Below are 8,087 nucleotides of genomic sequence, written 5' to 3'. Positions count from 1 at the left end.
GAATTCCTTCAAGTTTTCTTAAGTCTGAAGTTTGATCAATGTTTATCTTGAACTCTTTCTTCAGAAAACTTGCCCTTGCTCCTAGAACCAAAGACATTCACCATGCTTGAAATCAGTCATTGTCCTATACTCGAAAGATGCCGAAGAACAGCATTCTTTATCCCCTTCCTTAACAGTCATTTTTTTATCCTCTCACTTCTTATAGAAGTGTATCTATTCCTCTCTTATGACATATGCTACTACCTACCGTGTACTGCCATGATTTAGACTCAGGCTTTATCTATTAAAAAGTGGTTCATCTTTACATATCATCCAGACTTACAGAGAATAGGCTTTCAATCAGTGATTTCCACATGAATAAGACAAAGAATCTCGTGCTGGGCCCGAGGTTGTAGTTCCCATTTTTGCTAATGACTTTTCTGTGAAAACTTTATCAGAAGTGGAGAAGGGTAGAAGCCTTTCAGACCTCAGAGAATAAATAATGAAGACAAATGGAATGTGCACAAAGAACGTGGGAGCGCAACAGAGTATGGGATGAAAGGCATCAAAAGCTTTGTTACGAGCTAAATTTTTGACTTCTCACAACAGCAATAGCTAAAAAGGTAAGAGAGGCCAGAAATTATTGTTCCAATGTACTGTTTGATTAGACAATGATTTACAGTGGAGGTACTGTCAGGGCTGTTGTGGGCAGACCACTAGTAAGATGCCCACAAGTACAAGACCATGGTGAGGCAGGCACAAAGTAGCCAGAGTCCCATGATTCTTAAAAGCAATCACTACCTCACCAGGCATTCACACAGTTTTTGTTGTCTCCTGAGTGCTCTGACATGCTGGAACTGTTATGATAGCAGTACTCCAGTGGCAGAATTTGAGACCCTTATTCTTGACTTACACTATTTTATTTCTAAAGAGATGCTTATAGATTGTAAAATCCTCTTAAAGTGTTAACCCTCCCGGTCTAAGACGTGAATATGTGAATACGATCGTGTGTGTGTGTGTGTGTGTGTGTGTGTGTGTGTGTGTGTCTGTGTCTGCGCAGAGGGTCTTGTGATAATTCTCCTCTAGAAAATATAGTTCCAGAGCGGACCCTGTCATTGCTCATCAGTGAAATCTTGGTGACATCTCTGTATATCAGCTTTCTCATGTGCAATCTAAGTAATGGGGATGTATACACACACATGCACACACACACACACACGTTTGTGTACAAACATGTACTTGTACATGAATTTATAATAATAATAATAATAATAATAATAATAAGTCTAGAAAAGTCTAACAAGCACTGTTTCTTTTCACAAAAAAAATTGAAATGGAGAGGTAACTCATGAGAACAACTGATTGTTCTTTCCATTTAACACTGGAAGTAATCATCACTCAGACAGTTCCTAGGAAATGGATATTTGATTCCCTTTCTTCTGGTATAATTTTCCTACAACGAACATATTGCTTTCTCAGTCTAAAATCTTGAGGTTTGGAAGAGGATTGTCTTTATTCTGAACTCTCAGGGTGACTCTGTAACTAGGGACAGGGTCATACATAAATTTTAGAATATCTGAAACAGTACAGAACAGATGACAGCCAGATACTCATATAACTGTAGAGATGAGTAGCTCCCTTCCCTGCCCCGGGGTAAGAATAGTAGGTGGGTTATTCCATTTCCACGGTCCATCATGATTAATTTAGGCATGGTAAGAATACACAAGTCAGGCCAATGAATAGGGCTAAGGCTTTCAGGGAGCTTATTAAAGAAAGAAATTTTTCCACTTTTGGAAGTCTGTTGAATGAGGAAAAAGAGGAACCCTACTGGGTGGAGCTGCATTTGGGACTGAGGTGGTCACCATGTACAATCTGAGAACAAATGCAAAGGAAAGCAAATGCAAGAAGAAGAGATATATAAGTTTACTTGAAACATTGCTTGGTCTCCTGATTCACTTATACCTGAAGCCATCCAGAACCATTCCTGGACATGTAAACTCTAAAATTTCCCTTTTTGGCTAAAGCCAGTCCTACTTGGGTTTCTGTTCCTGACAAGTTTACTTGGGAAAAGTGACAAGCCAAGACCCAAATTCAGCAGAGTCTTTGCACTTGAAGTCTAACACTCCACTGCTTTAGAGTTCTCATTTTAAGGACGGAGAGACTTATATAATGAGATAACTTGGAAGATATTTTGCAAATACACATTCACCCTTCAAAGTCACCTGTCCCAAAGGCAACAAGAAGAAAAGAAAGGTAAGAGTTGGAAATAAGAAGGAACAGAGGTAAGAAAACAACACAAGCAGATTAATTGTGAGAAAGCACCCATAAGTGATTGGCAGGACTCTGGCTCTACAACTCTATAGTCACATGCTTCTTTGTTACATTAAATGCCAACAGCTCAATTATTATGTGGAAGTAAGGCTGTGATTTAAACCACTACCTTCCACTTTATGAAGCAAATTGCGGTTTCCTGAGCTAGTACCACTGAACAAGGCAGTGCAGGATTTCTTTCTTTAAGGAAATGATTGAGTTTTCTGGGACCCTGGAATAAAATTAATTTTTAGAATTGTAGGAAGTAAGTACATAACAATCACACTTTTGAGGAGAGAAATTCACCAGTGACTTCTGGAGAGCCACTTTGTCTTCTTACAAGCAGAAATGTAATATCCTCAAAGATGTAGAATAAACAAAGTGCTGGGTCTGTCAGCTCTGTACAGATTTCATGTTCTTTGGAATGTTTACATAATTTTGCATGAATTACAATAATGTGAGCTATCTTGATTATAGGCTTCTGGAACAGTAAAGGAAATTAAGAATCATACAGAATATTACCCAGACAACAAAATGTGGCTTCCAATATGGTTTTAGATTGAAAAGCAAGGCAAACCCGTGTACAGGTCTGTGCTGAAGCAGGATGGCAAGCAGCCCAACTCTGTACACGGCACTTAGCTGGGCCTGACGGAAACATCAAGCTGAAACTGGAGCCCCAAATGGATCAAACAGGAATGCATGCCTTGACTGGTTATTGAGGTCTGCCAACAACATGGCAATTGAGTTTGCAACTGGCTTATCTTCTCTGACCTAGAGCATTCAGGACTAACAAACCCCTGCTGTTCTACTTCTTAATTTGTGGAAGCTCTCCTAATTACTCCCAAATAAATAATTACACTGGAATTTTCCTACTATTTTGAGCAATTCCTTGGCTTATTCTGATAAATAAGGCATCACCTGTGATCGCTTTATCTGTCAACAATCAGACTGTCACTGATCTTTCCAGGTCAACTTCTTATTCTACATTCTTCTACCTAATATAAATCAATGGATTGATTGTAACATCTGACTTTCTTTCTCAAAGAAAGATATTACAGCATTTGATTCCAGTGAAGGCCAAGCTATGTAAACTTATGCTTTTGGCACCATTTCTGCTCCTTTCAAATATCAGCATTGTACCCTTATACTCATCATTTGAGCATCGGAGCTTCAAGTTTTTCATCCGCATCCTGGGTGGATCCATTAGCTGTGTGGGTGCTTCATTGCAACAACATATGGGTAAGTGCTTCGGAAATTAAAGAGCACTACGAAAACGGAAGTGTCATGGGTGAAGAATCACAGACAGCTTACTGTAGAAAGTTGAGCGATCATTTCCAGTTATGGAGCCACAACACTCTATTTCACTTATAATTAACTGAGCTCAGTTGTACCACCAACGGTGATATCCTCTCAGGTGACAATCGCGCAGACGCACTTGAAGCCCTCAGCTTGCTGCCCCATACTGCATTGTTCATGCCATCCCATGGGGCTAGTAGACCACCTGCCTGAGCTTTCTTCTGGCCAGTCTTGAAGAACGTCATTATTCTATGTGGGAGCCAACCGTGCTAACATTCCCTACAATCCTCCACGACACAGCACTCCCATAAAACGATGGGTAATAGGGGTTCCCTGTTTTTCTTAAGTTTGAAACTTCATTTACACAGAATTTCTTTGTGGTTTTCCTATGTTTGTGCAGTGCCTGGTATTAAAAATGAAACAGACTATATAATACTTCTCAAAAGCCATTGGTCAAACAGTTACTCTGACATCTCATACTTAATTTATCAAAGTAATCCAAGGAACACAGTTGGGGAAACTGTTTCCTGTAGAATAGGACATATGGCAAGCAAAGATATCATTTAGGACTTTAGGGGTATGCCTTATTACACAGTATGGTGTCATGTTTTTTAAAAAATTTCAGTAAAACTTTCAAAAAATAAATTCTTTTGAATCTATGTTGGGATTACTTGGAATAAAATTTCAGGAGGTACATTCAACACTCACACTGAGTTTTAATTTTTTTCTTTATCCACCTATTCCTACTAACCCTCATTTATCATAAAAGAGCTTCTGACCACAGTCCAAACTTCTTTCAACCTACCCCACACTGGCTCTCATGTTTCCATTCCTCCCACCTCATTTTATCTTCTCTTTAAGAAAACTCTGTACAAATTTAACCCAGTTCCACTTTCCTGTTTATAGTTCATGCATTCATTCTTGATCTGCTGTCATGGACTATCCAAAGACAATCACAGAAAGGTCACCAGAAAAGTTATTTCTAACTCAGGTAAGAAACTGGCTAAATTCAAATTACTATGACCTAGAGGTGGATGTGGATTTCTAAGAATGATTGTAGACCCCAAACCTACCCTACCAGAGAGTCCACTGGGCAACAGGAATGGGTTTCAGTGGCTCTGAGGTTCACCACCTAATGTGCAGGTGGGATTAAATGTCACCCACCACGGGCAGGTTTCCAGACTACCTCTGAGGCTGCTATTCTTACAGAAAGGTCCTAAGCAACGAGGACTTCTGTCACACACTAGAGTTCACACAAGCCCAGCACCAAGATAAAAATGTCAAAAACGAACAAATAAAACAAGTACCGACAGCTCTGGGAAGACATTTTCCTCCTTTTATTTCACAAAAGATTGCTCCTTGTTGAGCAAATTGAGTGTCAGAGCTATGACAGGCGCTTTGGTAGAGAGCAAGAGATAAAGCAAAGCACGCCAGCCGCTGCCTCAAAGGCCATCAAAGGGCTATCAAAGGTAACTGTGGAATTTCTCTACCAGAGACACTTAGCAAGACAAGGAGGTGAGTGGGGACTTTGGACAGTGAAGTGATTTATCTTGAATTGCTGTTGGTGTAAGAAAAATCATGGTTTGATTGTATAATTTCTTCAAGAGCAAAAATTGTAGTTGGGAGAAATGATGGAAAAGTGACAGTCTCCAAGCCTCTACTCATGTCTTCCAGTAAAAGCAGGCCTTCTCATAAGGAGATAGATGATGATGAAGTAGATTATAATACAAAGAGGAATTCTGCAGACAATGGACAATGCGTTGTGCTCAGTGAAACCAGAAAAAAAAGAAATAATGAAAGCAATATCTTAATCAATATTCAGAGTAGACACAATACTTTCAGTTGCTGTTAAACTAACCTATTATAAAAAGAAAACACAGTGAAGGAAACATTTTATTCAGCACAGCCTAATACATTTCCTTTTAACAATAATAATCTGCAGAATAGATAGGTCCTGTTTACTTTTAAACCTCTTTATCATACTTGAAATGGGAATAAAAAACATGGGTTTTTATACTGCCCTTCATCAAGCAATGACCTTGAACAGGTCTCTTAAGGGCTGTGTGTTTCAATTTCCTCATCTATGTAAATGGATGTCAGCCCAACAAAAGCACAGCCATGCCTGTGTCACTGTTTGGGTCAGTAAGGGTCCGCTTAGCAGATGGCAGACCCACCCACTTTTCCATTTGCTAAGATGACACCCCCTTACATTGAATGTTCTCTACGATGTCTGCACACAGATGAAACCATCTAAAGGTGCATCTCTCAGAATGTAACGCTGTCAAGTAACACATCAGGGCTGGACACACATTCCTGGTGGCTGTAAAATAGCATGACTTCATGGCACCCTGCAGCACCCCTGAGGATCTCAGTAGTGATGAACTAACGAGGCTCGAGGTTAGCAGCTCCCCTGTGCCATTACCACTGTTCTAATCTTGGATAAACTGACTTCTCTCTCTGGGTCTCACTTCCTTCATCTATAAAATGGAAATAATAATAATGCACTCTGTAAATTTGGAGGAGGATTAAGTGAAGTAAAATATTCAAAGTACTCAATTTAGCTCTAAATACCTAGTTGTACCCATACCGATGGTGTTTTAAAATTTTATGCAGTATCTATTAGGTTCTCTGGCTCATGGTGCTCAGGGAACAAATGTCTATACCTATTCACCTCCAGACAAAAATTTCTTAAATATTATGATTTTGCCTTTTAAGCACTCACCTTATTTTACTTCTTGCACCTAGCTCTATTGAGAAACTTTTTTGTTGCTGTTGGTGGTGGTACGTGGGATCGAACTCAGGACCTTGTGCTTGTGCCCCTGAGCTACCTCCCCAGCTGCCAGAAACTTGTTTTTTGAACACTTAATGTAGCATTTAAGAAATGCTAGACAGACTCTGGCAGTTGGAGGGACGGCGGTGCACACACGTCCTGCGGCACACAGCTAGATTCTCGTTTTAGGTCACCATCAGAAAAACTAAGTTTCGTACAGCAAGGATGGGGAGATCTGACCCTGATTGCAGAACCGTCCTTGATTACAGAATTTGGGTTATGTCTCCTACTTCATCCTCCCAGACCACCCCGAAGACCTGTAAGATTCCAAGTGAGAAATCACTAGCAGTTCTTAGCAAGGAAGGAAGGGAAATTGTTGGTTGGAATGAAGACAGGATTAAATGAGTTCTGGAAAGCAGGGTTCTCAAATTCGTGGACAGCAATCTGCAGAAGAGGACAACTTCAAAAAGCCATCCCAAAGCAACATGCAGGGAAGTAAGATGAGAGGGGCCTCCTCAGGAAAGAAGGCAGCTGGTCTGCAGCCAAAGAAGCTTGAGCCAGCTCTTCCAGGAAGATGGGGTGGTCGCTCCATGGAGAACCCTCCTTCAGGATCTGTGAGGAAGACAGGAAAGAACAAGCAGAAGGCTCATGGGAACGGAGATGGTGGCAGCACCAGCAAAGCACTCCAGCCCCCTCGGAAGAAAAGGGCCCGGGCGGATCCCACCATTGAAAGTGAGGAAGCACTGAAGAATAGGATGGAAGTTAAAGTGAAAATTACCAAAGAATTCAAACTGCAGCTTGTGAAGGACCGGGACTTAGTGACCAGGCAGAAGCAGCTCTTTCAACTTCTTGCTAAGAAAAATGTAGATGCCATTCTGAAAGAGTGTGCTACTTGTAGGAAACCACAGGGATATGTTGGCAATACAGAATATGCAGTTAAGGAAGTTGTGGCAGGAATAAGAGCATTTCAATGTGATGTTGGGCATTCAGCTGCTCTACAAATTTGAGAGGCCCCAGTATGCCGAAATCCTCTTGGCTCACCCTGATGTGCCAATGTACCAGGTTTATGGAGCACCACACCTATTGAGATTATTTGTGAGAATACGAATGATGTTGGCCTACACGCCCTTTGATGAGAAGAGCCTTGCACTATTGTTGATCTATTTGCATGATTTCCTATATTATCTGGCAAAGAATTCTGCGTCACTGTTCACTGCCAGTGGTTACCAAGTGGCTCCTGCTGACTACCATCGCAAAGCGCTGAGAGGGTCTACCGACCTCTTACCCCTGGTGTCTGGTAGCTGTAACACTTTCTGTTCTTAGTCTTTTACTTGTATAATTGATGTTCCTTAAAATTGTCAGCATGTAACAAGGCTTATGTTTCAGGGTTTTCTCTGTCCTATTTTAAACAGAAAATAAAAGGTATATAAACTCCTTTCCTCATTTCAAAGTTGCTACCAGTGTATGTGGTAATTAGACAAAGAAAAAACATTCAGTAGACCATTTTATTGCCTAGTTGACAACTTTGCTTAAATGCTGGTGGGTCTATCCCTTTGACACTACATAATTTTCTAATATGTGTTAAGTGCTACGTGACAAAATGCCCTGATTCCTAGTGCCAAAGGTTCAACTTAATGTATATATCTGAAAACCCACACATTTGTGCTCTTTTTTATGGTGCTTGAATGAAGTAAAATAGCCCACCCTGTGTGAATCCACCTGGATCATTCCT

General features: G+C 40.6%; 1 pseudogene; it reads left to right on the top strand.

Moving 5' to 3' along the window:
* Window positions 1–6,756: 6,756 nt before the first annotated feature.
* LOC101580187 lies at window positions 6,757–7,678 on the top strand (annotated as a pseudogene).
* Window positions 7,679–8,087: the final 409 nt, after the last annotated feature.

The sequence above is a fragment of the Octodon degus genome, unplaced genomic scaffold, assembly GCF_000260255.1.
Source record: "Octodon degus isolate 3935 unplaced genomic scaffold, OctDeg1.0 scaffold00029, whole genome shotgun sequence".
In the NCBI taxonomy this organism is placed as follows: domain Eukaryota; kingdom Metazoa; phylum Chordata; class Mammalia; order Rodentia; family Octodontidae; genus Octodon; species Octodon degus.
The sequence above is the reverse complement of the archived record's forward strand: the minus strand, read 5'-3'. Positions and strand labels throughout refer to the sequence as shown.